The sequence below is a fragment of the Notechis scutatus genome, unplaced genomic scaffold (genome assembly GCF_049901735.1).
Source record: "Notechis scutatus isolate UNSWTSFEM ecotype Mainland unplaced genomic scaffold, rNotScu1.2 NSCUSCF31, whole genome shotgun sequence".
Lineage (NCBI taxonomy): Eukaryota > Metazoa > Chordata > Lepidosauria > Squamata > Elapidae > Notechis > Notechis scutatus.
The window spans coordinates 274,318-291,887 of record NW_028263154.1 but is presented as its reverse complement, the minus strand read 5'-3'; the positions used below and the strand labels follow the sequence as shown (position 1 = coordinate 291,887).

Sequence of the window (17,570 nt, the reverse complement as noted above, 5' to 3'; positions counted from 1 at the left end):
AAAAGGAGAGGAAGGAAGGACACAAACCCTGGCTTCAGAAGACTTTTTGAAGCAGCACAGCAATCTAGGGCTGGCATGCAAGAATCTCAGAGGTCATCTAGTCCAACCCCTGCTCCAGCAGGAGATCCTTACAGAATCAAAGAATAGCAGGGTTAGAAAGCTCTGTGTGTGTGTGTGTGTGTGTGTGTGTGTGTGTGTGTGTGTGTTTGTGGGTTTGTGTTTATGGTTGTCAAAACTCCAAAAACAGGACAAGTAGCTCTGGGGAGATCAGTCATAAATCAGAATACTTGCTAAGCAACCGGCCAATAAGCGAGGACCAATTGTATTTGGTTTGCCAGTCACATGGCAACCTGGCCAAGCCCACTCAGTCACATGGCCACAAAGCCACGCCCATCTGGTCACGTGACCACCAAGCCACGCCCACAAATTCAAGCCATGCCCACAGAACCAGTAGTAAAAAAATTTGAATCCCACCAGTGAGTTCACAGCCTGCTATGCGGCATCTCCTATCAGGACTCAGGGATTCACTTTGTGACGCCTCTCCTAAAATAATATCCGGGAAATACGGAACTCTTTTACATGCAACTGCAGTTATCAGATCAGTAGGAAGGAGTTTCTCTGAATGGGGCCAAATTCTGTTCTGCTGTAATGCAAAATTATGTATTTATTTATTTAGGACATTTATATTGCCACATATTCGCACATGACTCAGCATTAGGCAGACTCTAACTGCCCATTGACTGTCGTTTATTTTTATTTTTCTCCATTATTATTATTATTATTATTATTATTATTATTATTTGTAATGCTGGTCTCTGACTGTACTAAAAGTGGACTGGATGAAGGAGGAAGCTGTGTTGGAGACATTTGCCATCTTGAGTTATGTGTAAATAAATACATGTTTAAGAAAACAATCTCAAAATCGTACTTGACTGCAACCTGAAACTGAGTCTTGAGAGAAGACAAGGAGGAGATTATGAGAGCAGCTTCTCCAACTTACAAAATCTCTCAGTTGGACAAGGGAGGATTCAAGACTCTTCCAATGACTGAAAGAGGTGTTGGGAGTAGTTAAAACCCTCCCTCTCCTAGGAAAATGAAATATTTTAGGATATACTAAAAGGGAGAATATATTTCCCCTAAAAGAAAAGTAGAAACTCAGAGGCTGAAACTCAGCCCCCCTCCCACCTTTGCTAATGGACCATTACTCTGGCCTAGGCCAGTTTATTTTACATAACAAAGATCTACTCCAGGTAAAGCTATATAGGAATTGCCCAAAGCCATCACCATCATCCAGCGAGGCTCAACCAAGCCTGGGACTCAGGACAGCCTACAGAGTTGCCCCTGCATGGCCCCATGGGAGCCTGACAACCAATCAGAATACAAGCTCAAATTCAAATCCCAACAGAGGGCATCAAACAGTTGCACTCTCAGCATCTCAGCCCTTCTTTCCTCAACCAAGGCATGTGCTCCTGTCCACCATTAAACCATCTTCCAAGCAGTCACCATGTTTCCAGCGTCTTTCTTCCCCACTTGGAACTGAACCCAGAAGGAGATTTCTTCCAACAGAGGCTAGACAGAAACTTCAGATCTGCTCCCTGTTATTCCGGAGCGTCAGACAGGAGCAATTAGATGGTGCAAATCTCTTGACCTTTTGCAGAGCACAAGAAGGTTGAGATGTTCCCCTCCTTCTCCTTTGGGTTCCTTCTCCAAAGGATCTCAGATTAATGGATCCCTATCGGGACCCCCCCATACCTGCCACGGCTGCAGCCTCGGAGCCCCCAACCTCTTTTCTCCCTCCTTCCTTCCCCTCCTCGAATTGGAGGAATAGGCGGCATTCATGACCTGGGCCAGAGTCTGAATGATACTGTAGCGATCAGGGTCATTTATGATCCGTTTCCTGTTCCTTTTCTCCTGGGTCTCCAGTGGGGCTTTCTGGGTGCATCTTCTGCGGCCTTTGACAGAAAAGACGTGCTTGGAAAGGGAACAGCGAAAATAATGATCTTGAAACGGATCTTTCACAAAGAAATGGGGTTCAAAGGCAGCATCTGTTGGCCTTTTTTTTGACAGATAACCAAAACTCAAAATACTATGGATGTATTTGAGAGGTATGTGCTTCTTTACTGAATACGCTGAAAAACTTGTGAGGATCCAAACTTTCCCTTCAATGGGTCCTGGCAAATGCATAAGTGCTTCATGGAAAGGAATAATTCTGTTCCAGATGGAAATAAATTCTATGAAGTGGACAAAGACGTTGACTTGTCTCCACTTAGAGAGGGCCTCCCTGAGGGGTGCTGTTTGTCCAGTTGTTGTGAATCGTTGTGATATAACCACACAAATTCCATTCCTGACAAGCATCGGAGGAAAAGTCCTCATGAAACTATCTCCCTTTTCTGTGTCTGAAGCAAAGAGGCCAATCAGGGTCCATCTGAAATGGAGGAGCAGCTGGACAATTGCTGGGTATTGGAATCCTTCTTTGGGGAGCATCTGGTGGAAAAATGGGAATCTCCTTTTATCACTCAGAGCCTCTGAAGGAATTCCAAGAGTGATCTGAAAAAATAATGAAGAATCCTGTGTTATAATGTGGTCCAGATCAACTCCAAAATATTACTTATTGACAAACCCAATTTTGTTTTGATGAATATATAAGAATAGTTTGTTCCTTAGTCACGGTTTAAAATATTTAAGACAGAATATTAACAAGATTGTCTATAAAAATGGAAGCAAAATCATATTAAACAAAAAAAAAATAAAAAATGCAATGTAAATTTCTGTGTCACCCATACAATTCCAACAATTAGATTCAAATTTGCAGATGTTAGATAAAATGTCTGGATCTAAGATATAGGGCTGTATTATATGCTATTTTTGAGTATTAAAACCTCTTTCTCAGCTTCTATATCCCAAATTCTTTGTGAAGCAATTTTTCAGCTTCTTCTCTAGATGTACAAGAGCACAACTGCTAACAGAATAGTTATGAGTACATGAAATGGATACATATAAGAAAAATAAAAAGAAATAGTAGGACAGTGACGGTAGGCACATTGGTGCGCTTATGCACGCCCCCTACAGACCTCTTAGGAAAGGGGTGAGGTCAATCGTAGACAGTTGTACAATCCAATAAGTCTTTAATTGAAATTTTGTCTGTTTTGGGACTATATGTCTGTTTCATCACTTTAATTTTAACCCAATAATTATATACCCTGAATTTATACAAAGCAGAAATTGTGTAAATTAACAATTATCTATGAGGGCAGGAGCTGAACTCCTTTTATCCATCCCAAAGATACTCTTCTTGGTCTGAATATTTTTATACATAGACAGGACTATTGCCAACTTGATTCCAATTGGATAAGGCAGATATTATTGATATGTGAAAATGAACATGCTAATGGAGGACCTCAAAACCTGGATAGTTTTTCAATAGTAGAATATTCAGTAGAATATCCTCTAGGGACCTTATGGCTCTTCAGGCCTTTAATGGTCAATTTGAAGATGAACATAATAGACTAAAACATCGTTGATATGTTCCCTAATATTCTGAAAAGCTGCTCTTGAATTCTATGAAGATATTGGATCTGTTGTTCATCCCCACCACCCCACTCACCTTACCAGATAGAGAAAAACACACAAACCTGTGGGACTTTGTAGGTGCCTACAAACATTGACATCTGGATGGAGATGTCCCTTCTGCTGCATCAATCAGAGCCAGGAGGTTCTCCTTCCTCCCACAGCCGTAGTTGGGGACATTGGATTCTCCAGTGGAAAGAATGTCCAGCAAGGCATCTGAAGTGCGGAAGGTGCTTCCATAGTTGTCATGGATGTTGTAACCAAGTGTGAGATTGTGCAGGAGCTGGGAATTCTTGCTGACCATTTGAATAGCAAAAATTGACTTAGGGTATTTGTTAGAGCAGAACTCTTCCTATTGAAAAACAATATTCATGTTATTATATTCAATAGCAACAACAAATGTTTTTAAAATATATAATCCTTCACAAACCTACTAAGCCTTAGGCCAACATTGATCCAAATCGAATGATCAATTATGCAAATGAGAGAGGCAACTACAATTGTTTCAGTCACTACTTAAACAAAGGTCATTATTCAAGTGATGAACTCAGGAATGAACTGAGAAAGGAAAATCATCTGGATTTCATTCAGGTTTTTAAAAACTCCATCTTTGGATTTTACTCTCTTCCACAAAGTAAGGCAAAAAGGGAAGCCATGGAAATCAAAATCATTCAGGAAATTAGACAGGTCCTGAGGTACAAAAATAAGTGACATAAGAAGAAAAGAAGGAGAGTGTTAGAATTGCACATGGAGGGAGTGCAACTCCATCACCCTGCATGACTTACGAAGAAGAAGGTATAGGAGGCTGTTGAAAGGCCACATTATAGGCGACACATATGTTTCAGTTGTGACCACACCAATGAGATGGTCCCCAGGCCTGTAAAAGCTCCATGGATTGTACCCATCCTGGTGCTCCAAACTCAATGGGCATTTCCTTCTCAGCTTCCCACAGACTGATGGGGACACCAGCAGCAGCAGAAGCAGGAGGTCCATCATTCATGGCATTAATCAATCCACTTCCTGTTTCTAACACAAACAACAGGAACAGTTGGAAAAATTCAAAGACTCTGAGAAGTGCCAGTGGCTTTCCTGATCTAAACAGAGAACCACTCAGTTTCATCTGCAAAGGAGAGAAAGGTGCAATCAAGAGCAGAGCCTGTACCTGTCCCAAAACTTGGTCCCAGAGAGCTTCACCCAAGGAATTTATCCTTTTCTGATATAAGATCCTTTTCATGTGGCTTCAATCTGATGTCTACATCGAAGTCTAAAACTGGAGATATAGCATCACAGGTCTCAAAGGCCCAGATGGTCATAATTACAGTGAGAAGCAACTTCTCCTCTTGGGATCCTGAACTTTTTCCGGGCTCCATCTGCAGAGGAGAGGCTGGAATAAACCATGTTAGTAAAAATTACAGATATACCCCTGGGGTCACTGTTTTGTTGTGGTTGTGGTCCTTCCTCCCAGTCAGGGCAAGTCCAGAAAGTGATGCTGGGGAAGAGAATTCAGCACCCAGGGAATTGACTTCTGCTGTCCTTCAACATGGCCTCTTGTCTCCAGAGATTGCTAGGGAAGGTCACCCAGAGCTATGGAGTTTGGTGCCACTTCTAAGTTAATGCCATTTAACTGTAGTGTTGCCTGTCTTCTAATGACAATCGGCACCCTTGAACTCTGCCCAAGGTTAAGAGTAGACCCTGTTTGGAATTCTGTTTTATGTCATAATCCCATATATTGATCTTAATTGCAGCCGGTTTTAAAATTGCTTGTACCTGAAATGAAATTTCATTTCCCATCTTTTCTAGCAATATTAATTTTGAGATTAAAGCTCATTAAGAAGCAGGAAAGTGACAACTTGTGGACTAGATCATTGGGTAAATAGGGAGAAAATTATAGAATGGATGGAATTTTTTTATTTTATTTTCTTGTCATTCCTGTGTTATCTTACCATGTTCCTATAATACACCAAGATTCTTTATATTTTGATTTTTCTTAGTTTTTTAAATAAAGAATGGACTGTAAGTTCTGCAGGTGCTATCTATCCATCCCTATCTTTTCTTTCTTTCTTTCTTTCTTTCTTTCTTTCTTTCTTTCTTTCTTTCTTTCTTTCTTTCTTTCTTTCTTTCTTTCTTTCTTTCTTTCTTTCTTTCTTTCTTTCTTCTTTCTTTCTTCTTTCTTCTTCTTCTTTCTTTCTCTTCTTTCTTCTTTTCTCTTTCTCTTCTTTCTTTTTTCTTCTTCTCTATCTACTATCTATATCTATCTCATCCATATCTATCTTCTTCTTATATCTATCATCTCATATCATATCTATCTATCTATCTATCTATCATCATCTCTATCTATCTATCTATCTATCTCATCTATCTATCTATCTCTATCTATCTACCTATCTACCTACCTACCTACCTACCTACCTACCTACCTACGTTTTTCACAAAATAAGGCCAGGCCTTATTTTTTTTTGACCCCAATAAATGGCTAGTCCGTCTTTTCAGGGTGACTCCCCCACCTAGAGGGGCCCATATGCACGTACCTCTCCACGAGGCTGTTTCTATCGGCTGACAAAGCTCCCGAAGGCAGAGTCCCCAGCCGCTTCGGGCGAGTCATGGCTGCCCGTGTCCCCTCGCCATTAGGCAGTGTCTTTCGGGCATGGAAGCTCCCCAAGGGCAGTCACCAGCCACTTCGATCGGCCGGTAGAAGCGGTCTCGGGGCAAGCGCACACACACTCCCCTCGCCGGGAGGCCGCTTCTATCAGCCAATCAAAGTGGCCAGTGACTGCCCTTGGGGAGCTTCCATCGCCCGAGAGACACTGCCTAAAGGCGAGGGACACGGGCAGCCACGCCTCATCCGAGCGGCTGGGGACTCTGCCTTCGGGGAGCTTCTATCGGCTGATGTTCTATCGGTAGATCGGGGTATTCTAGCCTAGGCTACCTGCAGGGCACTCCTAAAGGCAACTTTTCTCCCACCCACCCCGCCCTTCCCCCATTTCTCTTCACCTCATGTAGTTCTAACGAACGATGTGAGAAATGGCGGGAAAGCATAGGCCTAAATTTTGGGAGTGGGGCTTAATTTCACCTCATGCCTAGAAATCATGCTGGGCCTATTGGTGGAGGCCCTATTGTTGGAGAAACACGGTATCTATCTATCTATCTATCTATCTATCTATCTATCTATCTATCTATCTATCTTCTATATCTTATCCATCTATCTATCTATCTATCTATCTATCCATCTATCTATCTATCTCTATCTATCTATCTATCTCTATCTATCTATCTATCTATCTATCTATCTATCTATCTATCTATCTATCTATCTATCTATCTATCTATCTATCTATCTATCTATCTATCTATCTCTATCTATCTATCTATCTATCATTATCTATCTTCTTCTATCTATCTCATCTATCTATCTATCTATCTATCTATTATCTATTATCCACCAGATCTATCTATCTTATCTATCTTATCTCTTCTCTATCTCTCTATCTATCTATCTATCTATCTATCTATCTATCTATCTATCTATCTATCTATCTATCTATCTATCTATCTATCTATCTATCTATCTATCTATCTATCTGTCTGTCTATCTCTCTCTATCTATCTATCTATCTATCTATCTATCTATCTATCTATCTATCTATCTATCTATCTATCTATCTATCTATCTATCTATCTATCTATCTTATCTATCATCATCATCTCTATCTATCATCTATCTTCTATATCTATTATCTATCTATCATCTATCTTCTATCTATCATCTCATCTATCTATCTATCTATCATCTATCTATCTATCTATCTATCTATCTATCTATCTATCTATCTATCTATCTATCTATCTATCTCTATCCATCTATCATATCTATCTATCATCTATCTATCTATCTATCTATCTATCTATCCATCTATCTATCTATCTATCTATCTATCTATCTATCTATCTATCTATCTATCTATCTATCTATCTATCTATCTATCTATCTATCTATCTATCTATCTATCTATCTATCTATCTATCTATCTATCTATCTATCTATCTATCTATCTATCTCTCTATCTATCTCTATCTCTCTATCTATCTATCTATCTATCTCTATCTATCTATCTATCTATCTATCTATCTATCTATCTATCTATCTATCTATCTATCTATCTATCTATCTATCTATCTATCTATCTATCTCTATCTATCTATCAATCTATCTATCTATCTATCTCTCTCTATCTATCTATCTATCTATCTCTATCTCTATCTATCTATCTATCTATCTATCTATCTATCTATCTATCTATCTATCTATCTATCTATCTATCTAAATATCTACCCATCCATCCATCCATCCATCGATCCAATTTACTGGCCACCCATCTTATCACAGGGAAACCCTACAAAGATGGCGGTGATGCCCACAGTGTGGTGGATGATGCAACCTGATTTCTAGCGACAGGATTTCTGGAGATCTGGTGGCTCTTCCTCTGTTGTGGGGATCTTCTATTTGGGGGGGGGACCCTCTGACCTTCCCAATTTCTGGGGCTGAGACTTTCTATCCCAAAAAGGTGCTGTTGGAACTCCTTTGTTCCTGGTTTATTGGCATCCGTTGTTCAGGGAGGATGTTTCTTCACTGGGGGAGACATTAATATGGACTTCTTGGCCCAGAAGGGGAACCGGGGGGCTGAGTGGGAGGGGGAACTGAAGGGACAGGCAGGCCCACCCTGGCAGGGAGGAGCAGAGGAAGGCCCGTATCCCAGGTCCACCGCTTGGAAGTTCTCCCCTGAACCTCCCTCAGATTCTGCTCTCAGGGCCTGCAGACCAGATCCTGGGTGGCTCCGGGTTCAAGCTGTGGCTTTTCAGGGCCAGGTTGATGTGCAATGAGACTCTCTTCTCCTCCAGGAGGTTCCCAGCCATGTCTGACCGAAGCCGGGTGAGGCCCAGAGGGGAGGAAGCCCACCCCAACTTCTGGGTTTGTCCCAGGGAGACCCCAGAGGAGGGAGGAGGGGGCTATGGTCATCCAGGGTTTCTCACCGGCCTTGAGGAGGCTCCATGTGGACCTCTGGCTTCTCTCAGGGGGGCTGCGAGGACCCCGGCCTGGTCAAGCATGTTGTGTGAATGGGGTCCTCGCCAGAAGAAAAGGGTCCCCAATACAGGTAGTCCTCAACTTATGACCACAACTGAGCCCAACATTTCTGTTGTTAAGTGAGACATCCATCAAGTGAGTTTTGCCCCATTTGATGGCCTTTCTTGCCACAGTCATTAAATGAATCATTGCAGTTGATAAGTTAGGAACCCGGTCATTAAGTGAATTTGGCTTCCCCATTGACTTTGCTTGTCAGAAGGTTGTAAAGGGGATCACAATGGCCCTGGGACGTTGGTGCCATTATAAACATGAAACTGTGGCCAAGCACCTGAATTCTGATCCCTGCATTTGATGCTGCAAAGGTCATTAATTGTGAAAAATGGTCCTAAGTTCCATTTCTCAGTGCAGTTGTAACTTGGATCGGTCACTAAATGAATGGTTGGGAGTCGAGGCCTGCCTGTGTATCTCCTCTTGATCAGCTTCTCTTCCAGGAATTCATCTTCTTCCGAGTTCCCATCATCCACTGACTACTCGGCCAAATGGTTCAACCTCGGGAAACAAACCATGGTTAAGAGGTGTGGAAAGGGAACTTCACGAGGACAGTGGTGTCACCCAAGCAGGAAAAGCCCAAAGGGAACATCAGGCCAGCCATAAAACAAACTTGCATAGGAAAAGGAATCAAATAAAAGGTATTAAAGAAGCCCCTTAGACAAAAGCCCAAATAATTAAGAAAACTAGGGAAACAAGAAAAGAAAACCCTTACAAACACAAGACATGCCAAATCAGCAAAACAAACAGACAAAAGGCACAAAATATATTACAAAGGAGACAGACAGGAGATTGCCACAAAACAAATATAAGAAACCATTAAGCTAAAAAGATTAGGACGAAACCGATAAAACAATCAAACCACCCCGCAAAGTTTGCCTTCCGCACCCATGGAGTTTACCCTCTGGCGGGAAGAAAGACAACCCCTGACAGGATTTAAAACATTAAGAAATACAAACACAAGCACTCACACAAAAGGAGAAAAGGGTATAAAAATCAGGGACTTACCATTCGAAGGTAGCTAGCCCAGGAACGCAGACTTCTTGCTATCTCTCGCCTTCCTGAAAAATAAAAAGATCCAGCTTTCAAGCAGTTGTCCGTATCCTTGCGCCGGAGCTCTCCCAGCGGGAAAATCGAATCCTCAGAAGAAAGGCATTTTGACAGCCTTTCAACAGAGGTGCAAATGTGAATGCGGCCACTGGGGAAGAGACCGGGTTCAGAGGGTCATGTGGATCCCACCAGAGTCAGTTGGGTGGCTGGGGCTTCAATCCGGGTGGGGGGGGGGTGAGTTCCAGTCCTGCCTGGGGAGCCAAGCCAGCTAGGAGGCTCTGGGCCAGCCGCTCTCTCGGAGTCCTGGGAAAGAGACAATGGCAACAGCTTCTGAGCAGCCTGGCCAAGATCTCTGGGTCGGCTTCCCCTGGGGGCTTCCAGACCACCTTCCCGCCCATCTGGCCGAGGCTGAGGGGCCTCTCTGGGCCTGGCTTCCTCCTCACCAGTCAAGCGGCCTCCAAAGGGCTGGATTCAGAGAGGGTTTGGCAGGGGACTGTGCTGTGAGGAGGGGGCACGCAGGGGTCCTGCAGGGCCAGGGGGTCTGCAGTGGGTCTGCCCCCTCCCCAGTGAGGGCAGGGAGGAAGGGGGCAGGGGGAGAGGGATGCAGGGGGATCCCCTCCCATCTGGTCTGGGCAGCTCAGGTGCTATCAAAAAGCCCACCTCTGAGGGGAACTTCCGGTTGCAAGGCTTCGGCGGCGGCAGGAATCCGCTTCTCTGCGGGTCCCTGCTGCGCTCGCCGCTGAGGTACCTCCGATCCAATTGGATTTGGGGGTTGTTGCTGCCCTGAAGAGGCAGTGGAAGACAGAGGAGATCCGGGCAGGGGTCTGGGGATATCCCACCCCCTTTCCCCAGCCGGCTAGACTCCTTTTTCCTGAGGCGGTGGAGCGACTGTCAGAAATGGCAGCCATAAAGGAATCTTCAACCGGATAAGACTGTGCAGGAGGAAGACTGAAGGAGAAGTTTTCTTGGCTGAACCGGGACATTAAGTTACTTTTAAAACACCCTGGAAACCTGACTTTCGGATTGATACATTTGTTTCCAAAAGAAGTTACTATCGGCTGCGAAAGTGCTGAAGGAAAGTTCACTCCCCTTCCTTACGGAAAAAGCAAATGAGCACAGAAAAACTTGCTTCTTTGAGGTAAAAACAAGCTCTTTGTTATAAGTGGGAAGGAGAGGACTAAAAAAAAAAAATCTTTTAAAATTGGTTGGAGGAGACGCTTTGAAGATTATAAGACCAACAACTAATTGTATACGGCTTTAAAATATATTTGGGATTTTGCCCCAGGAGGAAAAGTTGCAAAGAGAAGAAGAGGAAATAATTTCTGGCTGTTTGGATTGTTTGATAACTTTGACATTTGCAAATTACCTTAAGACTAAAAACATCTGGGTTGTTCTTAAAAATTTACAATGGCACCATCTCTGGATCAACTAAAAATGGAATATGAAAAATTAAAGGAAAGAGAACCAAATGGCAAGAATTCATTGGGAGCTGTCTTCCACTTTTTAGAAATGGCGGTTTCTACGTACCAGCAAATACTTGATGAAGAAGGAGAAGGAGAAGAAGAAGAAAAGGAAACCATTTTTAATGGACAAAAAAATTGATTAAGAAAGAAAATAGGAAGAGAGGAAGGAAAAATGAGAATTTAAGATTTAATAAAACAATCAAGAAAAAGAAAAATAAGGTGAAAAAAAGGTACAATGTTAGAAAGCAATTGAAAAGAGAATTACAACAGAGAGGGGAAGTTAAAAAGGTGGAGGTTAGGAGAGGTGGGGGCAAAATGATCAGACTGGAGAAGAAAGGGAGGGAAAAAGGGAAAAAAAGCCACGGTCTGGAACAAGATATTTTTTTTAGAGATAAAGGATAAAGGATGTATAATTTAAGAAAGATTCTGCAAGAGTACATAAGATAGTATTGTAGTATTTGCATTTGAAATAGTCTATTGGAATATTATAAGATTTAACAAAATATTAAAATATTAAAATGTTTTATAATGATAGATTTCAATATTTAATAAAATATCAAAGAGAATGTGTAAAATGATTAATGTTTAGTTATACTATTAATAGAATTAGAATGGAAATTATATATTTAATTATATTATAAGTTTATTATTCTTTTTCTTTTCAAAATGCAACATGTAGAATGTACTAAGCAGAATCAGGATAGAAATTATGTATTATTTTAAGTGTTACTTTAGGGAAAGGCGTCACACCTTAAAAGTGATTACAGGGGAAATTCTTTTGCTAAAGAGAAGAGATAAATAGATGATTGGAAAAGAACGGACAAAAGATACAAACATAATGATTCTGAAATAAGATGAAATAAACAAAATATAACTAAGAGAGTGAAAAGAAGGGAGAAGTTATATAGAAAATATAGAATGGTTAATAAGATATGAATGGTATATAAGGTGAGCACGAACTTGATTTAGGTCTGTTAAAAAAGATGTAACCTGGGGCTAAGCCACTTTTCAAAAGAAGTTTTATGTTTTATGTTTTGTGTTTTGGTTAGCTATGTTTTGATTGTGAATTAATAAAACCTTGGAGGAATAAAACTAAAGGGAGAGAAATTTGGAAAAGACATGTATAAATAATAATTAAGAAGGTTTTATCTTTTTATGTTTTGTTTTATGTTCTGTATTTTGTGTGTTTATGCTTGATGGAGAATTAATAAAACCTTGATAGAAAGAAATATAATTGAATAAAAGTGAAGGGAGAAACAATGAGAAATTTGGAAAAGATATATATGTGTTTAAATGGAAATGTGATAATGTGGAACTATGCTTTAAAAAATAATGCCTTATTTGCCTTGTTAAAACTTATAAGTAATTTTTGAGAAAGGAGGTTTTATACTTTGATGTCTTATGTTTTGTTTGTCTTTAAAATCAATAAAATTTGTTTTATAAAAAAAAAAAAGCCCACCTCTGAGGGAGGAGCCTTCCTTGGGATTGGCTGGGAGAGCGGCTCTGGCATCACAGGTGGGGTACAGGTGGAGCTCCCAGGTGAGCCCTGGGCACCTGCAGGCCAGGTGGGGCTGGTGGGGTCCAGGGAGGAGGGGAGGTCAGCCTGGGGCCCTGCTGCCAATTTCCCCCTGGGGCAGCCAGGGGCTTCTTCCTCCTCCTGCTCTGGGAAGTGGGGCGCCCCCTGGAGGGGGCTCCCTCTGGCCTTGCTGGGCAGGTGGGGGGATCTGCCCCATGGGGGCCCAGGGCAGGGGGGGAGTGAATGGGGTGAGGGTCCCCAGGTTGCATCTCTTGCCAGGATCCGAGTCTGGTGTGCCAGCTTTGCACCTGGCAGGTGGGGGCTGCTGTTCCCCCAGGTGTGAAGCCCACCAGCTCCTGGTCCCGGCCAGAAGGAAGGGCCGAGGCTGGAGGAGAGTCTCTTGGCCCTTTCAGAAGTCAGGAAACGGCCTTCTGGGCGGCAGGAGACCCCAAAATCAGGGAGGTCAGGCTGAACCCCTGGAGCTCTGCCCCCCCCCTGAATGTCCAGCTCATTTCCCTCAGAACCCCGAAGGGGCTTCCAGGCCGTTTCTTTCCCAGGGAGGCAGAGGAGGAAGATGGACGGATGGAGGGAAAAGAGGCAGGAGGGGAATCGGGTGGAAGGAGGAGGAGGAGGAAGAGGAGGCCGGGAGAAACTTCCCTGCAGCTCTGCCAGGACTTATCAGGGAATCCTCCTCTTCCCTCCCTCCTGTGACGGTTTCGCTCTTTCCTGGCAGAGGGTCCTCGACCTACAGCTGTTCCATTTAGTGACCATTCAATGCCACAGTGGCACTGAGAAAGATGACTTAGGGCCCCTTTCCACACTGGCGGCCCTGGCAGCCTCCCTGGGGTCCCAGGATTTACATTTAGACAACTGTCTCACACGTATGACGGCCACAATGTCCCCGGGTGTGTGTCACATGATCCCCTTTCGCGAGCAAAGTCAGTGGAGAAGCCGGATGCACCTAAGAACCGTCTGGCTGACTTAACATCTGCAGTGATTCGCTTAGCAAACAGGGCCAGAAATGTCATAAAGTGGGTCAAAACTCATTTAACAACCATCTCCCCCAGCAACACGAGTGTTGGGCTCCATGGCGAGGACTTCCTGCCTTGTCTGTCTGGAGGTCTCAGGGCTGCCTTTTGAGGCTGCCTCAAGGGCTTCTCCAGGCTGCCCTGCATTGGGCGCCCCACGTCTCTTCTTGCCAGGCCCCCCAAGAAAAGGGGTTGGGGGGCACCTGGAGGCCCCAGGTCTTCTGGTTGTGGGGATGCGGCACTTATAGTGGGCTCTGCGGCCCCTTCGGCCTCCCCACCTCCGAGGCTCTGAAGATGCCCTTGGGGGTCCCTGTGTCCCAGGTCTCCAGTCGTTGGGGGGTTTCACTCCCATGCACCCCTTGGCCCAGGAGGGAGAACTGGGGGTCTGAGACAGGAGGGGGGAGCGGAGGAGATGGGGGCAGGGGGGCAGGAAGCGCCAGCCACCCAGGGCAGCCCCATCACCCAGAGCAGGAGGAGGAGGATCCCTGCAGGCTGGGAGAGGAGGAGGGGCTCCCACCCAGGCGGCCCAGGGGGCAAGGGAGCTCCAGAGCCAGAGAGGGAGGCAGAACTGGCCAGGCTTCTCCCCAGCCGCCTCCTCGGGTGGTTTCCTGGCTGTGTGGCTGGGAAGGCCGGCCTCACCGTGGTTGTCCAGCCCCTCCTTAGGAACCTCCAGGTGGGATGAACCCTCCACCTTCCCAGGGAGGCCATTCCATGCCTTCAGGTCTCTGCAGGTCCTGGCTGGTCTTTTCCCCCTCTTGGAGACCCCTGGAGAACTGGGCTCATGGCAGGCGATTCAAGGAGGGAAGAGCTCAGTCTTGGATTCAGGAAGTGCCACTCAGAAAGTGTCACCTTAGATATTCCAACCAAGTTGCTTTTTTGGATGTTCTACATTTAATGGAGGAACCCAATATCTTTATTAGCAAGTGTGGGATGAAGGGCAACATTTTGTAGAGGTTATCAAGCTGGCTGAGAAAATGCCCCAAAGACATCTCCTCAGATGCTTCTCTGGAAATGACCATCAAATATTTAATTTGGCCACCCTGTTCTCCTCCATTGGATTCACCAACATTTTAATTAATGTCTTTGATGAAGGGAGAAAGGGAATGTCCCTTAGAACCAGGGATGGATTTCTAAGACCATAGAACAAGGGTCTTCAAACTTCAAGTTTAAGACTTCAACTCCCAGAATTCCTGAGCTAACGTGACTGGAAGGAGGAATTCTGGGGGTTGAAGTCCACAAGTCTTAAAGCTGTCAAGTTTGAAGGCCCCTGCCATAGAAGATCACAGGGTCCATGGGGCCTTGGATTTTGGGTGTGTCCACTGAGGTGGTCTGAGTTGAGATGGATTAAAATAAAGATTTTTCTAATTGTCTATCTGGAAATGAATCTAGCAGGACAGATTTGTCACATTTTGGAATAAACCTCTCAAGGGGAAAGGGGCCATGAGAGCAGGAGGGCCAGAGCCTGAAATTATGCAGGGACACACAAGGCCTAAATCTTAGGCCAAGCCAGGAATTCTCTACATTCAGGGCTTCCTGGCTCAGGACAGGACATAATTCTGCATTATTCCTTGTGTTTTTCCATTCACTGGACTGGTTTCCAAGGTGGCAGCTGGAAAACTCCCTGGGGAGCCAAGAGGGAGGAAGAAATAAATCCCCAGATTTTCCCTTAATTATAGGGGGAAAGAGGGACACCTGCCACGGCTCCTTTGCACATCTGGGAATGAGCCTGTGAACAAGAACTCGGCTAAAAGTTTGAAAATTAATTGGGGGGGAATGTACTTTTCTTGCTGAAAGAAAACAAGGCTGAGATGTGGTGATGAAAGAACAAGCAATCCTGGCTAGTTCATGCCCAGGTTTCCTGCCCTCCTGAAAGGGCTCCCTGCAGATGGAGACCCTCAATGGGGTCAGGGTCCCTTCCCTTAAAGCCAACCCACCCCCAGGACTCAGGCTGGGTCTCCTCTACACTTTTCTGGCTCTGAGGAAGTTTTGGTTTTTTTGAGGAGGGGAGTCAAGACCCCCCCTCCCAATGGGGGAGGCAAGAGGGGGGACGTCCCAAACCAACAGCTGCATCAGACGTAAACAAATCCCAAAAATAGTCATCAACAAGTTGCAGCAGGTGAAAATAATAATAATAATAATAATAATAATAATAATAATAATAATAATAATAATAATAATAATTGGTCAGCTGCAGAAGGCCACCTTACTGGGATCTGTTCGCATAATCCTCCGATACATCATGCAGTCCTAAAAACTTGGGAAATGTTCGACTAGTGATTTGTGATATGAAACCCAGCATGGTTATCTCATTTGCTGTGTATACTGTAATAATAATAATCATCATCATCCTCATCCTCATCCCTTTTCCTGATTCCAAAATATGGATCCATGAAGATCGTGCAGTGAAACAACCAGGGGAAGCTCTGAAGTTTAGATGGACTTCTGATTGAAAGACAAAATGACTGAACCAATGATTTCTGGATTTAAAAATTCCAAGAGGGTGGGTGTCATGTCCCTGTCAGAGTCTGAATCCGAGGAGGAAGACGAATGGCTGACAGGGGTGGGAGTGTGGCTCCGTTGGCTGTGGAGGAGGCTGGGGAAGGGCAAAGTACGGCTGGGCAGAGCAGGAAAGAGGTAGAACAAGGGAGAGGAAGTTCAAAGGAAGACCCAGGCCCACCCCTCCTTCATCTTAGGGCACACAGGGAGGAACGGAGAAGAGAGCAACATGGGTTGCGTGGCTTACGGGGGAGGAAAGGGCCCTGATTCCCTTCATTAGCCACACCTGGGAAGAGAGTTTAAAAAGAAATGCATGCTGACTGCAGCAGCTGCTGGGAGCAAACGTGACTTTATCCTGTGTTGTCTTTGCTTGTCTGTGTTCATGGCTATGTGAGTTTTTCCATTCCTTCACATTTGGAATTCTTGATCCTGCCCTGCCAAACTAATTACCTCAGTTTGGCTTGATTGGATTTAAAGTTACAGCTTTTGTTGACTATGTTTTGGACTTGATTCCCTGCAGTTAAAAGCTGTTCCTGGGAGAGTTCTTCTCCAGCCAGAAGGTAACCTGGACATTGGGGACAATGTTGGAGCCATTAAAGGGACTCTTTTGATTATCTGACTGTGTTGCCTTTGTGCCACACCCTGGCCCATCACACTGGGGGGGATGAGGTGACAATATTTTATTTCTTACCAACTTTTTTCTCCACTGGGACAAATAATAATAATAATAATTTATTTCTTTAGAGAAAGGAAGCAAAGTCAGTAATACCTTGAAGGAGATGTCTCCCTTGAGGTGGGACAGAAACGAGGGCCAGGCCACAAGCTCAGGGAGGAGGGAGCCTTCCAGGCAGGAGCATCTTTGGAAGGAAGGGAAGGGAAGGGAAGGAAAGGGAAGGGAAGGGAAGGGAAGGCCCCTCCAGGCTGCATTCCACCTGCCACTCCCTGAAGGACCCTTCAAAAGACCTCCAGGGTCTTTTGCTTTTTGTTAGAATTGTTTGTTATTTGTTATTTTCTTTTTTTACTTCCCTCTGGTTGGATTTGTATGTCTGGATTTTAGCCTTTAACCCAGGAACTAGAATATAATTTTTCTTTTGCTTCTTTTTTATTAAGAGAAATACATAAAGTATCATTTTTTAATTTTTTTCCTTCTTCCCCTTATCCTCTTTTTTTAAAAATCCTTTTTTCCACATCCTCCCTTTTCTTTTTGCATATTACTGGAACCAATTGGATTAAGGGATACAAGTGCCTTAAGATTTTTCTCCTCCTTTTTTATTTTTTGGAGTGGCAGCTGCTTGCTTTCACTCTCTTTTCTTTCCTTTTTT

At 43.9% G+C, this 17,570-nt stretch overlaps 1 protein-coding gene across 17 annotated transcripts in view; it reads right to left on the bottom strand.

The window, feature by feature from the left end:
• Nucleotides 1-1,196: 1,196 nt before the first annotated feature.
• The window catches only part of LOC148128512 (vomeronasal type-2 receptor 26-like), a 215,008-nt gene continuing 198,634 nt past the window's right edge, over nt 1,197-17,570 (bottom strand). For 3 of the 17 annotated variants that reach the window (XR_015746335.1, XR_015746324.1, XR_015746336.1), the window contains 5 exons: nt 9,704-9,756; nt 8,976-9,196; nt 4,730-4,951; nt 3,633-4,593; nt 1,197-2,547 (listed from right to left, as the gene is read on the bottom strand). The gene's annotated coding sequence lies outside the window, so the exon portion shown is untranslated. Of the gene's footprint in view, nt 2,548-3,632; nt 4,594-4,729; nt 4,952-8,975; nt 9,757-10,188; nt 10,372-17,570 lie in introns of those variants that run through there. The other 14 variants (XR_015746327.1, XR_015746323.1, XR_015746330.1 and 11 more) reach the window with 12 other exon arrangements.